Consider the following 25,447-nt stretch of genomic DNA (forward strand, 5'->3'; position numbering starts at 1 on the left):
CCTCATTTTGAAAACTGTACTGTGGCTATGTAAGATGTTATCGTTGAGGAAAACTGGGTGAAGGGTACATACCATCTCTGTGTATTATTTTTGCAGCTTCTTACGAGTCAAACTATTTCAAAATGAAAAGTTGTCACTTAAAAAAAACACATTTAAAATTAGCTGGGCATGGTGGTGTACAGCTGTAGTCCCAACTACCCAGGAGGCTGAGGCAGGAGGATTGCTTGAGCCCAGGAGTTTGAGGCTGCAGGGAGCTATGATCATGCCACTGCACTCCAGCCAGGACAACAGAGTGAGACCCTGTCTTTAAAGAAAACAATAAATGAAATAAAAATTTAAAAACATTTAATATTCTTGAGTCTTAAAACCGAGAGCCCACAGGGGCCCCTGCGGCCACCGCAATGCAGAAATACGAGAAACTGGAGAAGATTGGGGAAGGCACCTACAGGGCAGTGTTCGAGGCCAAAAACCGGGAGACTCATGAGATCGTGTCTCTGAAATGGGTGAGGCTGGATGACAACGATGAGGGTGTGCCGAGTTCCGCCCTCCGGGAGATCTGCCTACTCAAGGAGCTGAAGCACAAGAACAACATCAGGCTTCCTGACGTCCTGCACAGCGACAAGAAGCTGACTTTGGTTTTCAAATTCTGTCACCAGCACCTGAAAAAGTATTTTGACAGTTGCAATGGTGACCTCGATCCTGAGATTGTAAAGTCATTCCTCTTCCAGCTGCTAAAAGGCCTGGCATTCTGTCACAGCCGCAATGTGCTACGCAGGGACCTGAAGCCCCAGAACCTGCTAATAAACAGGAATGGGGAGCTGAAATTGGCTGACTTTGGCCTGTCTCGAGCCTTTGGGATCCCCATCTGCTGTTACTGAGCTGGAGTGCTCACACTGTGGTACCGCCCACCAGATGTCTTCTTTGGGGCCAAGCTGTACTCCACATCCATTGACATGTGGTCAGCTGGCTGCATCTTTGCAGAGCTGGCCAATGTTAGACGGCCTCTTTTTCCAGGCAATGATGTCGATGACCAGTTGAAGAGGATCTTCCGGCTGCGAGGGACGCCCACCAAGGAACAGTGGCCCTCCATGACCAAGCTGCCAGACTATAAGCCGTACCCAATGTACCCGGCCACAACATTCCTGGTGAACGTCGTGCCCAAACTCAATGCCACAGGGAGGGACCTGCTGCAGAATCTTCTGAAGTGTAACCCCATCCAGTGTATCTCAGCAGAAGAGGCCCTGCAGCACCCCTACTTTTCTGACTTCTGTCCGCCCTGGGCCCTGGGACCCCTGGCCACCAGGCTGGGGCCTGGCCTATTCAAGCCCCATCTTAGAAGGGGTGGAACAGTGGGGGTGCCCAGTGTGCTGAGCTCTAGCTGTGCTGGGCCCAGCCAGGATGGGATGCCTGAGCCCAAGTTTCTCACTTCCTTTGTGGACTTTATTTAATTTCTTTTTTTTTTTTTTTTTTTTTTTTTTTTTTGAGATGGAGTCTTGCTCTGTTGCCCAGGCTGGAATGCAGTGGTGCGATCTCGGCTCACTGCAAGCTCCGCCTCCCGGGTTCATGCCATTCTCCTGCCTCAGCCTCCCGAGTAGCTGGGACTATAGGCACCACGCTAAGCTAATTTTTTGTACTTTCAGTACAGATGGGTTTTCACCATGTTAGCCAGGATGGTCTTGATCTCCTGACCTCATGATCCACCCACCTCGGCCTCCCAAAGTGCTGGGATTACAGGCATGAGCCACCATGCCCGGCCAACTTTGTTTAATTTCATAAATTGGCTCCTTTCCCACATACACACACACACACACACACACACACACGAAATTTAATATTCTTATTTTGTTACCTTAGATCAATTCTTAAAAGACCACAGGCAAATCCTTGTCCCAGTGCCTCAGTTTCCATGTGGCCACTCTGTAGATACACCCACTGCCCTGGGAAGCACACTTTCTGCTAAATGCACATCAGTTATCAATCAGAATCCTCAACTCACAGGTGCAAGGCTTACCACTTTCTTTACTTTCTATGATGCAACTTCATTTGTATGTTAAGGTCCTATTCAGCCAATGTGAAAATGATCGCAGGCAGTTCAACTCTATCCCTTGCTCATTTCCCCAGGGAGATGGTTCAGGTTCCGGGACACAGACAGAGCCTGATATCAACATGGGGGTGGGGGGTAGGGAGAGAGAGGGGGCAAGCACATTCCTATGCTCAGAGTGTCATCTGTGCACCCTGCAATCTTGAGGATCCATCACCCCATCATTCCTCATCCACACCATTTGGATTAATGTCCTATGCCTGCTGTAAGAGATTACCACAAACGTCGTGGTTGAAAATGATACAAATGTATGCTTTTATAGTTCCAGAGGTCAGAGGTCTAAAATGGGTCTCATGGGATGAAGATCAAGGTGTCCACAGGGCTGCTTCCTTTTGGGACGCTCCAGAGGAGAGTCCATTGTCTTGCCTTTTCCTGTTTCTAGAGGCTGCCTACTTTAACAGGGTGTGGTGGTGTGTGCCTGTGGTCCCAGCTACTCGGGAGGCTGAGATGGGAGGAACACTTGAGCCTAGGAGATGGAGGTTACAGCAAGCTGAGATCACACCACTTCACTCCAGCCTGGGTGATAGAGTGAGACCCTATCTCAAAAAAAAAAAAAAAGTTTAAAGGCTGTCTACATTCCTCACTTGTGGCTGCATCACAGTGACCTCTTGCTTTCATGGTCATGTGTTTTTCTCTAACTCTGACCTTTTGCCTCCCTCTTATAAAGAGCCTGGTGTTCATGTTAGAACCACCGGATAATCCAGGATAATCTTCCATCTCAAGATCCTTAACTTAATTATATCTGTGAAATCCCTTTGCCATGTAAGAGGACATATGCACAGGTTCCAGGGACTAAGACGTTGACCTCTTTGGGGCCATTATTCTGGTTTTTTGTTTTGTTTTGTTTTGTTTTTTGAGATGTTGTCTTGCTCTGTCACCCAGGCTGGAGTGCAATGGCATGATTTCAGCTCACTGCAACCTTTGCCTCCTGGGTGCAAGCAATTCTCCTGCCTCAGCCTCTGGAGTAGCTGGGATTACAGGCATGTGCCACCACGCCTGGCTAATTTTTGTATTTTTAGTAGAGACAGGGTTTCACCATGTTGGCCAGGCTGGTCTCAAACTCCTGACCTCATGATCCGCCCACCTTGGCCTCCCAAAGTGCTGGGATTACAGGTGTGAGCCACTGCACCCAGCCTGGGACCATTATTCTATGGACTACACCACCCTGGGCACTTGGGATCATACCACGCTCATCCCCCACACTGGTTACTCTTGCTGCATCACACACCACCCCACAACTTAGGAGTGTGAGACAACCATTTTATTATGCACACTATTCTGTGGCTCAGGAATTCAGACAGGACACAATGGGAATGGCTTGTCTCTGCTCCAATGATGTCTAGGGCAACAGCTGGTAAGACCGGATCCCTGGGAGTGACTCAACAGCTGGAAGCTGGAATCATCTGGAGGTTTCATCGCTCCCTTGTCTGATGGTGGATGCCAGCTGTTGGCTGGGATCTCACCTGGGGCTGCTGACTCGAGGCCTCTCCTAATGTTCCGAGGTCACCTTACAGCACAGCAGCCTCTCAGGAAATGGACTTCTTACACAGAGGCTCAAGTTTCCAAAACTCAAGTGTCCCAGCAGGCACAGCAGAAGCTGCATTGCCTTTCGCAACCCAGCCTCAAAAATCACATAGAATCATTCATTTCTGCTGCACCCTATTGATCAAAGCACTCACAAACCCAACCAGATTCAAGGACGGGGAAATAGACCCTATGTCCTGATAGAAGGTGGTTAAGTCACTTTATGGAACAGCCAAGGGGAGGGAAGGCAGGGTTTTCTCTACCTGCCTCACTAAGCAACCACTTTTTCTCTGGTGTCTCTCTACCCACCCCCAGAACTCTACCTGGAAATGGCTCAGGTCTTCTGATCTGATCCCACAGTCCTTGGGGGTGGATGTTGCCACTTCCTTGGGGTTCATCCAGAGAGAAGGAATCTGCAGCACCCTCATTACTTTCCCTCCAACTCTCTCTCTTCTCCCAAACGAAGGCACCCATTCCAGGTGTGGGAGAGGCAGCAGGTGAGGCTTCTCTTTTTTCTGTTCTCTCTAAAATTTATTGTCCATGTCCTAAGTTCTTTCCATCCCCCTAGGGATCCACGTTTTTAAAACTAGAAAGCCAGGAGTTTGCTCAAAAATGCAATTTTTACCTCATTCCTTCTCTGAGGGGAAAAGCATCAAAAATTCTTATCTGTACTTGGATGGGGTGAAGAAGAAGGTCAAGGGGTACAAGGATATGGATGGAGGTGATACCATCACTAAACATTTCCAAAAATGTTGTCTTGCCACAGGTACAATTCCCACAACAGCTTGTGTCTTCTGTTGAGGTCTCCAAGGGACTCTCCTCTGAATAAATAATACCCATTTCCCCAATCCAGTATGCAAATAAAATAAGGAGTACATATGGGGCCCAATAAATCATCTATCTTCATCACCGTTAGTAGCCACGCTGAAGGAGGAGGTCATAGGTCTGTACTATGGACTAAATATTGGTGTCCCCTCAAAATGCATATGTTGAGGCCCTACTCCCCAATGTTTTGGTATTTGGAGATGGGATCTTTGGGAGGTAATTAGGATTAGATGAGCCTATAAGGTTGGGGTCCTCATGATGGGATTAGTGACCTTATAAGAAAAGATACCAGAGAGCTAGAGAGCTTGCTTGCTTGCTTGCTCTGTTTCTGTCTGGCTTTCCTTCTCTCTCTCTCTCTCTCTCTCTTTCTCTCTGTCTCTTCATTCACACAAAGTAGTCATGAGAGCGCGTAGCAAGATGGCAGCTGCCTAAAAGTGTTGTTTAAGCTACCCAGCTGGGTATTTTTTATGGCAGCCTGAGCTGACTAATATCATCTGTTAGCCATGTGGGCTGCAAATACACAACCCAGAATGAGAACTGGCATACCCACACAGGTGCAGGCAGTGCTGCTGGGAGTGCCCCAACCAGTGCTAAGACGAAGAACAAAGGAGACTCAGGGTCTCAGGGGAGTGCCCCGGGGAGGAAGGGTGCAGCTGAGCTAGACACTTCCAGAGTCAGAGAGAAGCAGAAACATCCTCTGGAGAAAACCCCTCCTCCTGGAAACCAGGAGTGGGGAAGGCAAACGCCTTAAATGTCATCTATGGCTGCTGAATGATACATGTTTTCATTCATTTATTCATTCAGCAAACATTTACTCAGCATCTACCCTTTATCAATTGTTTATTTCTATGGAAAAAACACCTGCCAAAATCTTAGCAGCATAAAACAGCACAAATTCACTATCTCACAATTTCTGTAGGTCGGAAATCTAGTCATGGCCTCACTGGATTCTCTGCTCAGGGTCTCACTGGACTGAAATCAAGGTGTCAGTCAGAGCTGCGCTTCTCATCTAGGTCTCAGGGTACTCTTTCAAGCTTGTTGGCTATTGGCAGAATTCATTTCCTTGTGCTTGTAGGACTGAAGTCCCAAGTGTCTTGTTAACTGTCAGCCAGGGTCTGCTCTCAGCTTCTAGAAGTGGCTCTCAGGTCCATCTTAGCAACAGAAAACCTCCCTCATGTAAAATCCCTCTCATTCTTTGAATGTCTCTGACTTTCCCTTCTGCCACCAGCCAGAGAAACCTATCTGCTTTTAAGGGACTCATATGATTAGATCAGGCCTATCCAGATAATCTTCATAATCTCCATATTTCAAGGGCAAGTGATTCGGCACTTTAACAACACCTGCAAAATCTTTTCACAGCAATGCCTACATCCATGGTTGATTGAATAACCAGGGACTGGGAATCTTGGGGGCCATCTTTGAATTCTGCCTGCTATATATCCCATGTGAGGCAAGAAACAAGGACACAGAGATGACTATGGTGAAATACTCATCCACAAGAGACTTATAGTAAAATGGATACAGCAAATACAGAGAAGTAACTAGATTATTGGGCAATAATTGCTAACTCAAGGTTAAGTGCAAGGTTCTGTAGGACTTCAGAGGAGGCAGGATTAACTCTTTGGGAGAGTACAGGAAGGCTTCCTAAAGAAAGTGACATTTGATCTGTGTCTTGAAGGACCAAGGAAGAGGGAAGCCATTCCAGGTACAGTGTGCACCATTTACAAAGATGGAAAAGATCATGGAAAATGTAGGGAGTGACAAGGAGCCCAGTGATGCTAAACTGTACAGAACAAGATTAGAAGAGGCAGAAGACTAGGCTGGAAATGCTGATTTGGACAAGTTTATGCAAGATCACACCTGCCACCCCAAAGAAGTAGAAAGCAATAAAAGATTGTAAGCAAGGAGGCGACCAAGAAAGATCTGTGTTTTGGTGACAGCATGGCTAGTAGATGTAGAAATTGGAGCCAGAGAAATGAGTTAGTTGTTGTTTACAGAATTTCAAGTTCCTTGAACTGTCTTAGGTAAGGCTGCTATAGAACAAATAACCAGAGGCTGGGTGGCTTAAACAAGAGAAATTTATTTCTCACAGTTTTGGAGGCTTGCAAGTCTGAGATCAGGGTGCCAGCATGATCAGGTTTGGGTGACAGCTCTCTTCCTGGCCATCATCTTGCTGTATCCTCACTTGGAGGGAAGCAGGGAGAGAGAAAGTGAGCTCTCTGGTGCATCCCTTTATAAGGGCACCAATCTCGTTAAAACGGGAACAGTTCCCCTGTCCCCCTAGCAGGGCATGCAATGAGGGTGTGGTTGGCTTCTTCAGTGCCCCGCTACTCAAACTTCTACGGGAGTGTACAAACGGGCAGGCCGTGAGGCTTCGACCCCACTGCAGTGCCTAGGGGTGAATGTTTGTAGCTCCTGAAGCCCCAGTGGGTGTGTGTTACAGGGTGCTCTTTTAGTTTAGCTGTCTATAGGCGGCTTGTGTTAACCAGCTCAATTAGACCCCTTTCCTTATCACAAGGACAGAGGGATTTCTGTATTCCAGGGTTTCTTGCCTTGGTGTACCAGAAGAATCTGATCACATGTGGGCTTGGAGAATGAGTGCAAGGTTTTATTGAGTGTAAATAGCTCTCAGCAGATGGGGGAGCCAGAAGGGAGATGATTTTCCCCTGGAGTCGGGCTGCTCAGCAGCCCAAATCTTCTCCAACTGCCCCTCTCGTCTGGCTGCCTGTGTCTACCTGCTAGAGTCTCGGGTTTTTATAGGACCGGAGTGTGGCAGGCCAGGGTGGTCTTGGAAAATGCAATGTTTAGATGCAAAAGCAGGAGTGCCTGTCGTCACCTAGGTCTGTAGGGGTGGAGCCCTGGCCAGGGACCCGCCTTTCTCTACCCAGCACTCCAGTATCACCATCATGAAGGCCCCACCTTCATGATCTAATCACCTCCCAAAGGCCCCGCCCACTCCCTAATATGATCACATCGAGGATTAGGATTTCAACATATGAATTGGGGGGCAAGGGAGCACAAACATTCAGCCCTTCAACCCGTGGCACTGATTCTTATGCTCTCAGAGGGAGCAACACTGTAATAGATTCATACATGAAGAACTGTGACAGGCAGCCAGGTGTCAGCAGTGTGAAACATGTACTGCTTAAGTAGCATGTGTGGCCATGAGATGGTTTTAAATGATGTGCAGGTACAGCACAAAATAGCTCTGACTCAGAGAAAGTTACAACTTTCAGTTCTCTTCCCATCCTTTTAATTAGCTCAAGAAAAAATTCTGTTTGCTGCTACCCTGTCTCTAATCACTTTCTAATACCTTTCCCCTCCGTCTCGACCTTCTGCAAATAAGAGTATCTAGCCAGCTCAGTAGTGCTGTTTTTTCTTTCCCATGGTTATTTTCACTGTTACCTTTCATTGGTTCATTTGAAAATTCAATACTGGATTTTCTTGTTTCTATTGTGACAAAAGGCTTCTTTAGTATTAGTATGAAATAAGTGCATTTAAGTTTTAAAAATGTGAATCAATGTAAATAAAATGTTTTTTGAGACAGAGTCTAGCTTTGTCACCAGGATGGAAGTGGTACAATCTCAGCTCACTGCAACCTCTGCCTCCCCGGTTCAAGCGATTCTCCTGCCTCAGCCTCCTGAGTAGCTGGGATTACAGGCACTCACCACCACACCTGGCTAATTTTTTTGTATTTTTTAGTAGAGATGGGGTTTCACCATGTTGGCCAGGCTGGTCTCAAACTCCTGACCTCAAATAATCCACCTGCCTCAGCCTCCCAAAGTGCTGGGATTACAGGTGTGAGCCACGACCCTAGCCAAATAAAATGTTAAATTAAAAATACTATAGGTAGTTCCTTTGCTACTGGGACAAAATTGGTGAAGGTGGTTTGCACATGAGTTAATTTGCAAGCCACAAGTATAGTGGGAAGCAGGCAGGATTTGTAATCAATCAAATGTGGGCTCAAGACCTGCTTCTAACTTATCAGCTATATGGCCCATGGATAATTCATAAACTTCTATAAAGCTTCCTCCTACAAATTAAGGAGACAATATACTATGCAGAAGGTTGTTTAAAAGATTAAATGACATAAAGTATAAGAAGCACCTCCCAGGCAGCCATGTACATAGTAGTCACTTGCAGTCCCTGTCACAGTGTATATCCTTAAATAATGGAAACCTCTGTTTTTGGCAACACCAAACATGAACTTAACTCCAGTACCTACTGAGTATCTATGCTTGCTAAATGAGTTCTTATTTGCTTAGGATCTGGGACCTGTGGCGGGGGATCCTTCATGAGCAACAACTAAAATCAAGAAAAGCTTTGATTTGGAGAGTGGGCCAGCTCAGGCATCATGGACCAAGAGGCCTTTCTACCCCCTTGTCCTGGCCTCCAATATTTCACAATGCTACCTATACCCTGCAGAGCTCAGGGGGAAGTAGATCTGGAACGTTCAGATATATGTGCAAATAAAGACACGAATAATAACTCCCGTTTTATTTATCTATCACTGTGTAATAAACCACCCCAAAAGTGAATAATGTTAAACGACTGCAGTCTTATGATCATCTCATGATTCTGTGGGTTGACTAGGTGGAGCTGGATGGTTTTCCTCTACATAATGTCAGGTGAGACTAGAGTCAAGTGGGAGATCGATAAGGCTGGAGCATCCAAGATGGCTAAGTCTGTGTATTAACCAGGATCTCAGGTGGAGCTATTGTCCCTATCACCTTTGTTTTCGCTCCATGTGGCCTCCCCATGAAACTCGGGCTTCTCACAGCATGGCAGCAGGACCCTAAAAGGAAGGAAACAGAAACTGCCAGTCTCTTAAGACTTGGATTTAGATGTCTCAGAATATCACTTTCATTGCATCCAAAGCAATTACAGGACCAGTCCAGATTCCAAGGGAGGGGAAGTAAACTCCACCTCTTAATGGTGACATATTTTTCAAAAAGGGAAGGAAAGGATTGAAAAAAGCCATCTTAGAAGACTACCACACCTCCTAAAGCTTTCACTTCTTGCAAAAGGTTTTTATTCTTGAAATATGTGTATATTTCAACTAAGCAAATATGTACCTAGGAATTTATCCTAAGGAAGTAATCGCAGATGATTCAAAAGATCTGACACAAGGTTGTTCATTGGAATAAAATTGAAACTACCCAATGCCCAACAACAGGGGACCAATTAAGTCCAAAGGTAGTCGAGGACAGTGTTTTAAAAGTCTATTCTCTGGGAAGCAGGTAAAATTAAGCTTAAATTCCAACTCCATTACTTAGCATCTGTGTGATGTCAAGCAAGGTACAGTACTTAAGCTCTTTAAGTCTCAGTTTCTATATCTGTAAAATAAAGATAAAATATAGATTTTTGTGATGATTCAATGAAATGATACATATAAAAGGCTCAGCACATGGTAAACGATCAATAATTGTGAACTGCTATTATTATTTATGAGAGTCATTAGTGCTATCATATTAGTGCAAATCTTTCCCATTCTCTCCATTTCCAGGCACACAATACTTCCATGGATCTTTACAGTTAACTTTGTGATTAGTTCTGGCCAATCAGTGGTAAGTGAAAGTGGCATATGCTACTTCCTGGCTGAACATTTACTTGTCCAACATTATTGATTCTGAAGCTCCTAAATACTGTCAGATAACGGTCTGTCTACTCCATGGGTACACTTAAAGCAAACGGGGATCATACCACATAAAGCAAAAGCCACCTTTGTCTTATTCCTCATTGTTTTCTCTTTATATGATGCAAGTTCAGTCCATGCTAAACTCTGAACAATTTAAAAACACTGCAATACATCAGAAGCCCCTCATCCTTGCTAGTATCCATGAGATCCAAGTGCTCTGAAGATATGAGAATCCAGCAGACCGTTTAAAGGGTTACCTGGTTTCCCTCTGGCCTGGCCCATTCCACCCTGCATACAATCTTGTCACCCAGCCAGAAGCAGGTGGCAATGAGGTGGCAGCAAGGGAAACTTGGCTTATAGAAAACCCTCCTAAGTGATTGATCATCCAGAGGAGGTGCAGCCTCAAAATAGGAATAGCTTCGTTAAGGTTTGGGTAATTTCCATGGAAACAGACAGAACTAGACTTATTTTAAAGGGGGAGGGGGCAGGGAGTGGAATGGCCTGGAAGGGGCATAATAAGGTAAGCCATGTAAAAATGTTGAAGTTGGTGTGGCCGGGCGGGACGGGACAAGGCGGGGGAATGAGGGGAGGGTCCCATATTTTTTTCTTTTCTTTTTACAATTTTGGTTCACCCTGGGTGAGGCAGAGGTGGGGAGGAGATCAGGCATCGGTAAATTCTGATGTTGATGGCAAGTAAATTAGGTTCTTAGCCGGTACCAAATGAGGTTGAGAAAGATGTGGCCCAAGCTGGATTACAGTCATCAAGAAGTTAACAGAATCCTGTAAGAGCCCCTCCAGTCGCCTTTCAGGTCCGCGAGCATCACGCAAGAGACTCCTTCCCGGGATAGAATCTTGTTTTACGGGCTGTTAAAATGCAAACAAACAGACCCTACATCAGCAATAACCGAACAAACAGGTGCAGGCCATTAAGAAAGTTTTGCATATAAGCTGTTTTAATTTTTGTTGCAAAGGATTTCTGGAGAGTCAAGGGGTGTGTCAGAAATTTGAGCTCTAGGGCAGAACTTAAAAAAACCTTTTAGCTACTTCCTTCTCCCCGGCCTCGGAAATGAAAAAGCCAAAAGGTCACCCAGCGCGTCCGCCACCCAGTCAGCCCCAAGGCCAGCCGTCCTCACCCCAGTCCGGGTCCTCGCCACTGGCCTCTCCGCTGCACACGGCCACCTGTTGATGCCCTCGCGCCCACAGCCGAGTTGCAAACGGCCGCTAGAGTTCGTTCTAATTCCCCAGAGCAGAGCTGGCCGGGAAGCCCCGACGCGACGCGCCTGCTAATCTGCAGGGCGGGCGGGGACTCCGCAGAGCCTCCCAGCCCCAGGATCCCTTTGTTTTCTCGCTGCGCTCGAAGCTTCTAAACTAGCCCTCAGACCGCATCCCCTCGTCCCCGCCCGGGAGCTGCCCGAGAATCCACAGGCCAGCCCAGGGGGAAACAAGGTCCATCTGGACAGGAATGCGCGGCGCAGACAGGTTGCCGCCTGAGATCCCGAAGTGTGCCCCGATCCCGAATTCCTTAGAGCTCTTTAGCCGAGCACTGTGGCAGGAGCGCGGCGCCCGGAATACAAGTTCATGGTTCCGAGGCCGTGGGCGAAGGGCAGCGCGATCCCCGGCCACCTTTGCTCTAAGGCGCCAAGGGGAGCCTGGGGGCTGCCGCGGTGAGAGCTCCGCTCCCATTGGGAACATTGGAGTCCCAGTTGCGAAAGCGACCAGCCTAGCTTCCGAGGGACTTCTCTGCGAGCACCGCAGGCGTGTGCATTTCTTTGAATCTGAGAATTCCAGCGAACGCGGGCTCTACCAGAGTTTAAGTCGGCCCCTGGGGCGTCTGTTTGTTTATTGGCTCTTAAGGGAAAAAAGTTTGAAGATCTTTAACCAGCCTCAGACCTGGCGCGGGCGGAAATCCCGGAATCTCCCCAGGCAAAAGTGATCTAACTTCAAGTCGTTATATAAGTAGGGGGCTCCTTCTTCCCCTCCCTACGCCGAGCCTTCTCATTATCATTCCGGGAGTAAAATGTGTCTCGCTCAACATAGTTTTAAAATCGTTATTATTATTTTCCTGAGCCTGAAGCTGGGCCAAGGCGCAGGCAGCGCCCAGGGTGCGTGGTGGCCCCACCCGCGCACAGTCCCACGCAAAGGGTCCCGGGGCCCGGGTGCCGCCAGAGCCGGGCCCGCAAGCGCGCCCTTCGGTCCCACGGTCCGCCACTCCACGTGGTCAAGATCAACAGTTTGTTGAGCTCATCAGTGACACCTTGAACTTTTCATAAAGAAAATGGGTATTGCACCGAGAGGGTTTGGCCGCGGCCGCCGCGCGGGGTCGTGCTTAATATTCAATGATCTCGCTCGCGCCTCCCCCTCCTCTTCTCGCAGAAATTCCACCGAGTCCGTTACTGGGCTCAGACTTTTAAGTTAATTTACTGCCCCCCACCTTGGCCAGTAACCAGCGCCTTTAGGGCTAGCCTCCCCCCCAGCTCCTGACTGAAAAATGACATTTCGCCGGTGTCTCCGGAGGGGGCTGAATTTCACTTTGTAACTTTCTGCGGAACCCGAGCCCGGGTGGCAGCTCGGGTGGTGGTATCGTATGCAAATACGCATGCTGACGTTACAGATCATGTGGGTTTTGGCGTAGATTCCCCACTGATCGAGGCATTTTTTTTCCCTTTTTTTCCTTTTTTTTTTTTTCTTTTAAAAATTTTGGCCACCGTTCTCCGTACGGGGGCTTTTTCTGTCTGTCTGTCTGTCTGGCAGGCTGGCTTTCCCCCTCTTTCCCACGGAGCCCGAGCCGGGCGCCCGGTGGGGAGTGGGGAGTGGGTGGGGGGAGCCAGCAGAGTTCCATTTTGGAACGCCCGTGCCGCGTCTCCGCGTTCCCAGCCCGGGTCCCCGCGTTCCCAGCCCCAGCGCAGGTAAGAAACTTCGCCTCGGCGCGGAGCCCCCCCAGCCGGCGCCGCCAGCCCCGAGCCCCGCACGCCGGGCGCCGGCCACTCCAGCCCAACTTTCCCACCGCCGCCGTCGCCGCCGCGGCTCCCGAAAATGTGTTGTTAATGGGACTTGGCCGGGTTTGTGATTGGAAGGGGGTACGGAAGGGGGGGAGGTGTGCCGGCTCTTTTTGCGGGTGGGAGGAAATGAGCGGATACAGAGAGGGAAGGAGATTTTTTTTAAGAGTTTTGATTACAAGTTTGGATAAATGGGAGCCAGAGCGAGGAGGAGGAGGAGGAGGAGGAAAAACATGTCTACGTTTCCCTATGTCGACATAAGCCACAAAAAAATATGGCGTCCGCTTTCGACAGGGCGTTACGTAGACCTGACTGTTTTTATTTATTTATTTCGTGGCCGTCTCCCTCCCTTCTTGGCCAAACTGCGGCGCTTTGTGCAAACGGGGCAGGTCCCGCGGGGACTCCACTGGGACGTGGCCCCGTCTCCGCGAGTTTTGGCAGGCGGGGGGCTGCGTGTGTCTGCTCCCCTCCCTCCCCCTCTCCCCTCTCCCGGTGACGATTCGCCGTAATGTGGTGGCAGGAAGCATGACGCCGTGGGCCGAGGCTGCCTCTGCTCTCGTCGCTCCCGGCGGCTGCAGGCAGCGGGCGCGCAGCGCGGGCGGCAGCCCAGCTACCTGGCGGGGGCAGGGCCGGAGCGCGGCGCTGTCCTCACCCCCGCTCAGGTGCAGGGGGAGTCTTCGCGGGGCGGGGGGCCGAGGGGGGCCGCGGGACCCCCGGCCCTGCTGTCCGCTGCCAGCTGGCCGGAGCCTCTGCCAGCCTGAGCCCACGTTCGCCCCCCTGAACGGCAGCTGGCGCTTTTCGTCTGCCCCACAAGAGGTTAATCTTTGTTGGTGTTGCAGCTTCTTTGTGGCTTCCCCAGGACTTGTATCCTCGGCTTTGCAAACTTGCCCTTTTCCCAGCCGCTTTGCAGGAGGCTGCGGAGACGAAGATGAGCGGAAAGTTGGAAACCAGCAGGCATCACAGGACGGTCCCTTTGGCCTCGTAGCTGTGCTGAGCCTGGGAGGCGGAGGAGGAGGGGGAGGCGGCGGAGGAGGAGGGTTTGTCAGGCTGGGGAGAAAACTTGATGGGGAAGCCAAATTGTGATTTGTTCAGGTTTCCACCTGATTGATAGTCTTCAAAGCCAGTAGGTCTCTACCTTCAACGGTTTCGCGGTGGCCTTTTGTTTGTCTGGGGCGTGGAGAAGGAGAGAAGTCGATGAACAAGGACTTTCCCTCGACCCCTCCCCTTTTAAAGAGTGGTTGCTCAGCTTGGCCCCCTGGGACGCTGCCTTTTAGGCCCTGGAGTTCTTCCCCTGCCTGCTCTCTGATCACTTTCTCTCTGTTAAGTTACCAGATCCCCAGGTCTCAGGCAGTCCCCGATGAGCAGAATGGAGTTAGGAGGAGAGGATTCCTTCCCCAGCACTTCTTGAATTGCCCAGACCTCCCACAATTACCCTCTTAAAACCACACACACACACACACACACACACACACACACACACACACATCTACTCACTCTCTCCTTTATATATGGCAGAAATTAATGACTGTAGAAGTGAAGGGGGTGAGGTTCTGAGAGCTCTTCAAGATTTGAGTCAAAAGGTGATTTTCTGTTTATGAGGGCAGCGAGTTTAAGCAGTTCACTCCCAGGGCAGTAATGTCAAAAAGCGTTTGGATGACGACCAAGTGGAATAAATATCTTGTAAAATGGCATGTTTAATAGTAAAAATAGATTAATGGAGCCGTCAAGTGGTTGAATGGGACTAGCATAAAGGTTTAAGTTTAAAGGGAAAGTTACATAAAGCTGTATACACAGCTTTTAAGGCCAGAAGGGAAAAAATCTACAAGTAAGGCTGAAAAGTGTCACTGACAATAATTGGACTGGTGATGTGTGGAAATATCATCGCTGTTTAAATGCTCTGCGCCGTGAGTGTTCTCTTGCGCACTTGTACCTTTCCTTCTAGCCAGGTTTGCTGTCAGCTAAAGGATGCACCTGAAGATTGTGCTTCAGGGGAAAATGCAAGAAACCAAGATTTGGGGGCACATCAGCTATCTCAACTAATGTCCATTTAAAGGGGGAAAACACCACTGTTTGTTGGCACTGAAGAAAGGGTATTCCTGTGATGTAAGTGCAGTGTATCTTGACATGCTGAAAGGTGGCCCCACCCGGCGTTTCTCATCCACATCCGGACCATGTGATTTGGTGGGCTGCTGTACACTTATCAAAAAGAATCATGGCAATGTTTGATAACAGTTGCTAACACTGTTATGGTGTGTGAGGCGCAATGCTGTGTATTTTACATGCTTTATCATTTAATTCTCACCACAATCCTGTGAGCTAAGTACTACTATTTTCCTCCGTTTATGGTTGAGGAAACAGAGGCTCCAATAGGTGAAGAAACTTGCCTGAGCAACACAACAAAAAGCAAATCCAGGCCTAACTTCATAGCCTTAACCAGTCCCTTGTAGCAGCATCCAGATACATGACGTCATAGTTAGAATAAAGGGTCAGGTCCAGCAGAAAAGAGGGAACAGTAGCCACTGTCCGGTAAAGGGTCAGGTCCAGCAGAAAAGAGGGAACAGTAGCCACTGTCCCGAGGTCTGAACTCCAGAATTTACCTGGATGTTATTCCTTTATTCATTTATTTAGCAACTGTGTGTTGATTTATTTATTCATTCAGCAACTATAATGTTCATTATACTAATAAGAACCCATAGCCATTAAGCATTTTTGTATGCCAGGCACCATCCCAAGTGCTTCTGACTAGACTATTTTGTCTTCATGACAACTCTGATGTAAGTACTCTCATTCTCTCCTTTTTCTAGGTGAGGAGGCACAAGCCCAGAGAAGTTAGCTAACTTCCCCAGGATCAAACAGCTAGTAAGCGGAGTGGCAGCCCCCAGAACACACACACTCTGCTGTTGTAATGCAGAGCGCATAACCAGATGTTATGGAAACGCTGGGGAGACAGAGCCCTCCTGGCAGAAACACAAAGCACTGCATGCTCCAGACATTATGGAGATGCTGGTGGGATACAGACCCCCTGCCCTCTAGGAGTTTGAGCCGACTGCGGGGAAGCACTCATTAAACCAAATCAAGCAGGCTTAGATAAGTGCTATAATTGAGAAAACTAACCACTGTGGAAGCACAAGGAAAGGCATGATTCTTCTGCTCTGAGGGGATCACAGAGGATCTCCTAGAGGTGGGAGCAGCTGAACTGCCCCATGAATGAAGAGGAACAATGTCTGGAGGTGTAGCCAATATCATTGCATTCTGCTGCTAGCAGCAGAATCTTGACTACCAGTGACTTAACCAGATAGGGACTTTTTTGTGTCAGACAACAACGGGGTGGGGGGTAAAGGGGGATGATGCCTCAGCTGTACCCTTGGGAACCCAGACTGCTTCTTTCTACTCTGCCATGCTTAGAGTGGAGGCCTTTGGCCTTAGGTTTATCATCTTGTGGTAGGAAAGTGGCTGCTACGTCTCTAGGCCTGAGGTTTGCATTCCAAGAAAGAGAAAAAAGGATGAATGAGTCTCAAAGAGCTTTTACCCAGTACAGCTTCACTGCTATATCTGGGAAGGGGCACCCCTCTCGGGGACTTCTGTCCTTAGCTCATTGACCAGAGCTGTGCCACGTGGTGACTACTGCCAGGGAAGAGCAGTCAAGTATTTTTAGTTGGACCCATTGCTGTCATGAGCAAATTGGGGTTCAACTTGTAAGGCAGAAGGGGTGAAAGGAGGAATGGTTGTTGAGTTGGTAGGGAGGGCATGTGCTGCCTAAGATGAGAAAGAAGGGCCCTGGGAGCGGTGGACAGGTACCCTGGGGAGGTGGAGAGGGGGATGCAGGGAAGGCTGTGCAAAGAGATGATGCCAGGCTTGGGGGTGCAGATGGAGGAGGTTGGCTTTTAATCTCTAGGTACTAGGGAGCTATGGCAGGTTTCTGAAGGTCACATGTTTGGGGAAGGGAAGACTAAGACTGACAGCAGAGTACCTGGTGCAGACAAACGAGCTTAGTTCTTATTTGCAATAAAAGGAGTTCTGGAAAGTTTCAGGCCAGGGGACCAGTTTTGCCTCAGGGAGAAAAGAAGACAATGTGCAATAAAGAAGTGAGGGATGATTTGCTTTTAGGTCCTGTCAATAAGAATCCAAACTTAACCTGATGTGAGTCAGCTGTTACAGGGAGGCAATCAGCTCTCCTTTCTGGATAATTCAGTTAGTGGGACTGGAAAAGCTGGAAGGGGGTGCCATTTACTCTCCAAACACTACACTTGCCTTTTTCCTGACCTTCGGGGCTCCTGGGCCCTAGCTGCAGCTCCACCACTCATCAGCAGGATACCTTTGGCCATGACCCTCGCCATTGCTTTAAATCAAGGAGATGATATCAGAGGATGTCAGAGGCCTTCCCAGCACCAGATTCCCCAGGTTAGATTCCTCCAGCAAAGGCCAGCCTCTCTGATTGTCTTTGCTCGGGGTATTACCTTTATGACTTTGAGCTGTTACTTACCTCAATTTTCTTATCTCTGAAATGGAGATCACTTTAGTAGCTGCTGTATGAGTTGTTAGGAAACTTAAGAAAGTTGTAAAAAGGCTTAGCACACACCTCACATGTGAACTGTGCTCAACAAATCACCATCATCACTGCAACCACCTCAAGAAAGTGACTTTATTGTAAATTTGAGGTGCCAAGTAATTAGCATGTGTGGATTTCATCATCAATCCCAGGACCCTGACTGTCCCCATCTCATTGCCATTCCCCTTCTGCCTCCCCCCAACCCCAGTACACACATGCGCTCATTTTGTGGCAAGTCTGAGCAACTACTGAAATGGAAACCTGACCCTGGAATATCAGAGTGAGATGCTGGTGCATTGTTCAGGTACCTAATGTGCTGTGTCATAGCCACATCCAGACAGTGCAGCTCAGGAAGGATGCTTGGCTGTGCACATGCCCCTTTGATAGACAATAAAGTAGACATTATTTTCTGTATTGACAGGATTATTTCATTTTGAACTGAAAAAAATCCTGATTCCCCTCCCCCACCCTTCTCTAATGCCCCCACCCTACATTGAACAGGTTGTGATTTTAAGAACATCCACCCACAGTCTGCTTCCTGTTCTTACACTTGTAATCATGCAGTTAAGAGGGGTTGATTGACATTGGTGTGTGTGTATGTGTGTGTGTGTGTCTATGTGTGTGTAAAACAGACCCCACGGGGAAAAACAGTCCTGACAACAGTATATCAATTTCCACCCAAACTTTAAAATGGAATAGAGACACCAGGGCCAGAACCTGTTTTCTTGCTGATACCTCTCTTTACCCCCTGGTGGACAATATTTACCTGTTAAAAGCCACAGTTCACACCCTTTCTTCCTCTTTCTCTCCCCACTACTCCCTAACATTAGAAACACTTAGTGGAGATTAATCTTGTTACACATTGTTTCACTGCAATGGTATTTAACACATAACAGAATCTGCAGTGAATGAAATTCTTGTGCTATTGATCCATGGGGGATCAATATGAAGGAATGTGAGCCAGGCATTCATTGTGGTGTAACAGATTTGTGATATATTTTAGGGGTGCACATGTCTACTTTGGGATGGAATAGCGGGAAGCCCACGCTGAGTTTATCTTTCAGAGAAAAATCAGCAAAATCCTGGGGACCATTTCCTGTCAAGTTCAGGGTCAGGGAATAGATTCATGGATCTCTGGGGCTTCAGGGAGTAGCCAAATTGAGTTAGCTCTTTCTTTGGAAGGAAATCCTCCCTGTTGGGGGCCCAGGGGCTACTTGTGAGAGAGAGAGAAGGAACCTGCTATTGAGGCAGAGAGGAAGAGGGTTATGAATGAGAGTTCCTGGGCTACAGCCCCTCCTTGTCCTGGTTGGATGCCTGCAACTGCAGCTGCTGGGCTCAAAAACATCTGCAGAAAACTGAGGAAGGACCAGAAGTCTAAGTTAGGGAGGAAGTGGCAGGCACTCATGCATGCCTGCATATGCTGTGCAGAGGTGACCGTTTGAACCAGTGTTGCAGAAAGACTCAAGAAAAACACTCCTCAGCAGGCCTGACATTTATGCCCCCACAGCCATCTCACCCCCACAGCCTGGTTCACTCTGGCTAGTGAAACTGAACAAATACAAAGCTCCCTACACAACCAGATGCACAAAGCTCCCCACATACCCAGACACAGCACAAGCACATGGTGTTCACCATGTTAAGAACAGCAACAGCCACAGAAAAAGTAAGCACCTACTATGTGCTAGGCACTCTGCTAAACACTTTCCCTTCACAGTGTCATTTAATCTGACCCTGAGGAGTAAATCGAGAGTGGCAGTGTAATTCCACTTAAAAGGTAGGAAAAATGGGCTAGCATGGTGGCTCATGCCTGTAATCCCAGCACTTTGGGAGGCCAAGGCAGGTGGATCGCTTGAGCTCAGGAGTTCAAGGCCAGCCTGGACAACATGGTGAAACCCCATCTCTACAAAAAATAAAAAAAAAAAAACTAAAAAATGAGCTGGGTGTGGTGACACACACCTGTAGTCCCAGCTACTTGGGAGGCTGAGGCAGGAGGATCGCTTGAGCCCGGGAGGTCAAGGCTGCAGTAAGCCATGATCACGTCACTGCACTCCAGCCTGAGTGAGAGAGCAAGGCTGTCTCAAAATAATAAAAAATAAAAAAAGATAGGAAATGAAAGCTCAGAGGGGTTAAGTACTTATTCAAGGTCACAGAAAGAAGGTAGCAAAGACAGAATTCAAACTCAGCTCACTCTGATTCCAGAGCTTTCTGATATTGTACGTAAGTCTCCTGGAGACCTGGCCCACATCAGCCTGGAAGAGGTGTGAGGAGAAGGGACGGTTTTAGATCGTGCTTTGGGATAGTCTGATTGCTTTTCTGATAAGGAGCATAGGGATGCATGCCTTCCTGCATGAGTGTGCGTGCACGTGTGCGCATGAGAGTTTAGTCAAAACAGGAGAGAATTACAAATCCCCATCTGTTATCTACAGCTCCCCCAAACCACCCCTCCTCAAAAAGAGGCCATTGTAAAGCCTCTATCAGTGTCTCCAAGAGAACATTCTCCAGGGGCATTGCGCCCTCTGCCCTCTCCTCTCCGGATCTGGAGGGAAGGAATCCCCGTGGGCTGAAAGCTGCAAAGTTGGAGCCGGAGGAGAATCTGGGTGCTCCTTTCAGGATGCAGAGTGGCCTCGCCAGCCAATGGGGGAAGGGGGTGGAGGAAGCAGGCGGAGGGAGGGTGGAGAATGGCTGTGTTGCTGTTTTTATACAATAAAAGAGGATCATTGTAATTGGGAGCCTTTGAATCATAACACGTCTGCCTATGGCTCTCCCCAGCTGCAGAGCCATTTAGTTAAATAGCGCACAGAAAACTCCTTTCAGCTGATATTACGTTCCCGCTGTTCTTAAAATATGAGACTGGGCTGAATTGCTCTAAGGACAAAGCCATCTCAGGCGCCCCCCCAGCCCCTGGGTGTACCCAGAACCCCCCAGGGATCTCCATAGCCTGTGGAGGAGGAAGTTTAGAACTTATTTCCATTTGCATGGCACCCTGTCTTTTTGAAAATAGATTAAGATATTTGCACACAGCCTGGTCAGAGCTGGATGTCGTGGTGAAGTTGTTTGTGGCAGTGGTGGTCTGGAGGGAGTAGGGAGAGGCCAGGAGGCCAGGAGGCCAGCACTGGCGGTGATGGGGTGTGCCTTTGCTTTTGTGTAGGGGAGGTAGAGAGGTAGATAATGCAGGGATGTGAACTGACAGATAGAAGCTGGAGAAAGAGACTGCCCTCTGGCCAAGACATTTAGGGGAAAAGATGGGTTTCAGGCAGGAGAGGATTGAAGCGCTAGCTCTCCCCTAAGCTCTCCTACTAGAGAACTCTACGGTTTCATTATCTTGTAGAACTGCCTGTTACTTTCTTCTGGGGAACTTTGTGTTACAGAATTGGTTCTGAGTATGTGGTGCATTTCTGCCAGAGACACGTAGTCCAGGAGAGCCCGAAGACTTCACGTTGTTTCCAAGAACCAGGGCTCTTGGGCAGAAAGAGCCGCAGAACGGGAACGGTCTTGATCACTTCACAGTTAATGGTAAACATTCCAAAGAACGGAGAACTTGCATTCGACAGTGTGAACTTGGACAGTGCCTGACTTTGGCGCTTTTAGAATAGGATTTATGGATTTCCTGGTACAGCATATATAATGTCCTCTGGAATCACTGAAAGAGGATTTTGAGAGGAGGAGTCTAGTAGCAACATGGTACATTGGTAGGATCCAGGAATGCTCTAGCTGAAAAAAATTTTAGGGATCAAATAGCCCAGCTTGAGGAAACTGAGGCCCGGAAAGGTAAGATAATTGGCCCAAGGTTATACAGTCCTATGGCCATGTATTATTTTTCTTCTTCTCTACAATCTAGCTAAGGCCCTTCTGTTTCCTCGGCCGGCCAGCCAGCTCATCACAGCACCTTCCCTCCCCGCTTCAATTCCTCTTTCCAGTCAGCATTCACTGAGCACCTGCCAGAGGAAGAAAACAATGCTCCTGCCTTCAGGAAGGTCACAGTCATTGGCACTTAGCTACAACGTCTGCTGCCCGTTGTCATGCTAGCCCTCACTGACATCACAAGCACAAATCTACATGCATTTTGTGGGTGTGCTCGGACAATCCTAAGAGAGGTTGGGATTCTGTTTTGTTTTTTTGTTGTTGTTGTTATTTTTGATACGGAGTCTCACTCTGTTGCCTGGGCTGGAGTGCAATGGCGTGATCTCAGCTCACTGCAACCTCCATCTCCTGGGTTCAAGCAATTCTCCTGCCTCAGTCTCCCGAGTAGCTGGGACTACAGGTGCATGCCACCATGCCCGGCTAATTTTTGTATTTTTAGTAGAGACGGGGTTTCACCATGTTGGCCAGGCTGGTCTCGAACTCCTGACCTCAAGCGATCCTCCCATCTCGGCCTCACAAAGTGCTGGGATTACAGGCATGAGCCACCGTGCCTAGCCCAATGTTGAGATTCTGTTATCCCCATTTAACAGACAAGAAAGTACAAAGTGGGGAAGTCCGTTATCCAAGAGTTCTGGAAGCCAGGCAGGCTTGTGCCACACCTGATGTTCATCAAGCCTAGGCACATTTAACCCCTCCTGCCCTCCATGCACCTGTGGCTCCAGCAAAAGGGCTGTGGCCCCTCCTCCACGGATTAGAACCTGTGGCTGAGCCACAATCCAGCACGGAGGGTAACAGCAAGGATGGGTGTGCATTCAGGGTCTTCCTCTGCCAACGGTCTTCCTCACCCATGATTTTCCCCAATTTATTGAATGCTCCAAATATCCTCACACCGTAGCCCATGTCATTTGCACAGCAACCCTACAGCGTAGATAATATGAAGGTCAGAGCCAGAACTCGACACAGATCTTTGGAATCCAAGACTTGAAGAGTTTAACCCACATCAGGCTGGTGCCTGCAGCAGCCGCTGCAGCCAGAGTAGCTGATTGGGAGAACTGCGTGGGCACGGGCAGGTCACTTAGAGACCAGGTGACTGCCCACTTTAGTTCCCCAAAATCCCCCTAAAAATAAAGGCACTTCAGGGGAATTTAGACAACCTTTAAGTCCTTTAAGTGAGCAACAGATACTTATCTGAGCATAATAATAAGTGTTAAGATGATGTAAGATGAAGGTGTGGTGGCTCACGCCTGTAATCCTAGCACTTTGGGAGGCCAAGGCCGGTAGATCACCTGAGGTCAAGAGTTCAAGACCAGCCTGACCAACATGGTGAAACCCCGTTTCTACCAAAAATACAAAAATTAGCTGGGCGTGATGGCACATGCCTCTAATCCCAGCTACTTGGGAGGCTGAGGCAGGAGAATTGCTTGAACCTGGGAGGTGGAGGTTGCAGTGAGCCGAGATCGTGCCACTGTACTCCAGCCTGGGCAACAGAGTGAGACTCCATCTCATAAAAAAAAAAAGATGATGTATAGGATACTCTCAGGCATTGCGCAATGCTGTGCCATGGGTATTATCATTAGCCCTATTTTCTAAAATAGCATTATGGAGATATAACTTACATACACAAGTGTCACCCACTTTAAGTGTACAATTTATTGACTTTTAGTATAGTATATTTACAAAATTATGCAACCATTACCACGATGTGACTTTAGCACATTTTTATCACCCCAGAAAGAGACCCTGTGTACCCATTAGCAGTCACTCTCCATTCCCTTCTTCCACTCCCCACCCACCTTAGCCCAAGCCCTACACAGCCAGTAATCTAGTTGCTGTCTCTGTAGGTTTGCCTTTTCTGGACATTTTATGTAGGTGAAATCATACACCATGTGGTCTTTTGTCTGGCTTCTCTTCTTTCCCTTTTGAGGTTCATCCACGTTGTAGCATGTATTAGTATTTTGTTTCCTTTTATATCCTGTTGTGTGGATATACCACATTTTTTTGTTTTTTTTTTGTTTTGTTTTTTGAGACTGAGTCTCACCCTGTCGCCCAGGCTGGAGTACAGTGGTGCAATCTCGGCTCACTGCAAGCTCCGCCTCCTGGGTTCACGCCATTCTCCTGCCTCAGCCTCTCCGAGTAGCTGGGACTACAGGCGCCCGCCACCACGCCCGGCTAATTTTTTTGTATTTTTAGTAGAGACGGGGTTTCACCATGGTCTTGATCTCCTGACCTCGTGATCCGCCCACCTCGGCCTCCCAAAGTGCTGGGATTACAAGCGTGAGCCACCGTGCCCGGCCGGATATACCACATTTTGTTAGCCATTCATCAATTGATAGACAATCGGGTTGTTTCTGCTTTCTGGTGATTATGATGCTGCTGCTGTGAACATTCGTATACAAGTCTTTGTTTAGGGATGTGTTTTCTTTTCTCTTGGGTAGATACCCAGGAGTGGAATTGCTGGCTTGTATGGTAACTCTATATTTAACTTTTTGAGAAACTGCCAAACAGTTCCCCAAAGTGGATGCATCATTTTTATGTTCCCATCAGCAGAGTATGAGAGAGTTCTGATTTTGCTGCATCTCTGTCCACCCTTGGTATTGTCATTAGCCCCATTTTACGGGTGAGGGAACTGAGGCACAGAGAAGGGAGGGTCCCATGGCTAGGGTGGAGGAGCAAGACACACACACATGCCTGGTCATTGGACTACCCAGGGCCAGGACTAGAGGAAAGCAAATGAGGTGCCCAGTGCGCAAAATTTAAGGTGGCACCCACTCTCAGGTTCATACAAGTGCAGGGTGGCACCTGAGAGTGTGTCCTTAAATTTTGCTTCCTGGGTACCTGATTCTCTGCGTACCTCACCCTGGTCCAGGCCCTGCCACCACCCAGCTCCTAGTGTATAGGGCACTGTGCTCACTGTTGTGGGGGTGAACACAGAGATGGCCACACCGCTTCCCCTTCCCTGGAGGTACTCGGTGTGGCTGGAGAACCCATGCATCTGCAACCCCCACAGCTAGCCTGGCTGGACTTGCAAAGCCTGAATCGCTGCTCACAGGGTTGCTGTGAGAATTACAGGGGATCATACCTGTGAAGCATTTAGCACAGTGCCTGGCACCTAGGCATGCCCTAGAAGTGCTGGCTGGTGGCATTGTTGTCATTGGCATATGTCTGACCTTACCTCCTGTGAGGATACCTCTAAGTCCCTATAGGTTGAGGGACTTCCATGAAAGGAGAGGCCATCACCCAGGGACCAGGAAGTGGCCTGGGATGAAGGAAACTGGACATCCAGGCCCTCCTCAGCCCCACTGATCCTGACCTGGGCATCATAAGTCCCAGCCACAGAGCCCAGCACTGGCTCCAGTTGAGCCCAGGGGTTCTGCTCTGGGCTGTAGACACTCCATGCCTGGTTCTGTTATCTCCAAAGCCAGAGTGCATTGCCGTGCTCCCCACACATGAGAAAACACCTGCTGGATGATACTTGGGGCAGCCATGGTGAGCCAAGTAGGGGCCCTATCATGGCCTTTTTTTGTAACCAGGTTAGTCTGCTGGTCTTCAAGGGTTCAGTTCAGGGAAGGGAGCACTAACTGATCTGTCGTAGGAGATTTGGGAAATCAACTTTGAGAATTCTAGATGAATAACAGATGCATTGGTTACAAAAATGATAGAAACGATGAGAGCCTTCTTTCCAGTTTGGTCAAAGGCTACATAGATTCTGCACATGGCTCAAATGGACTCACCCCTCTTAATTGCAGATACTTGGGGGGCCCTGCCTCTGGGAAAGACTGCTTGCTGGCAGGGCCATGGGACCAATGGCATCAGACCTCCTACTGCCACTCTCCTCAGCCCTGTGCACACACCATGTCCTGGCACCCACCTGCTGGCACACCCTGAGTGTGGGCCATCTGTGCTGTAGGGTCCCCTGTTGGGAGATACCTTTTGTCTTATGCTATCTACCAGAC

The 25,447-nt window shown here is 48.5% G+C and overlaps 1 protein-coding gene and 1 pseudogene across 4 annotated transcripts in view; both read left to right on the forward strand.

Annotated features, from left to right (window-relative positions):
- The first annotated feature begins 401 nt into the window (after positions 1-401).
- On the forward strand, positions 402-1,448 carry LOC100605490 (annotated as a pseudogene).
- A 10,950-nt stretch (positions 1,449-12,398) lies between these two features.
- ZHX2 (zinc fingers and homeoboxes 2) overlaps positions 12,399-25,447 on the forward strand; it is a 281,264-nt gene continuing 268,215 nt past the window's right edge. For all 4 annotated transcript variants that reach the window (XR_004026241.1, XM_030795410.1, XM_030795408.1 and 1 more), the window contains exon 1: positions 12,399-12,994. The gene's annotated coding sequence lies outside the window, so the exon portion shown is untranslated. The remainder of the gene's footprint in view (positions 12,995-25,447) is intronic.

This window comes from Nomascus leucogenys, chromosome 16 (assembly GCF_006542625.1).
Source record: "Nomascus leucogenys isolate Asia chromosome 16, Asia_NLE_v1, whole genome shotgun sequence".
NCBI lineage: Eukaryota > Metazoa > Chordata > Mammalia > Primates > Hylobatidae > Nomascus > Nomascus leucogenys.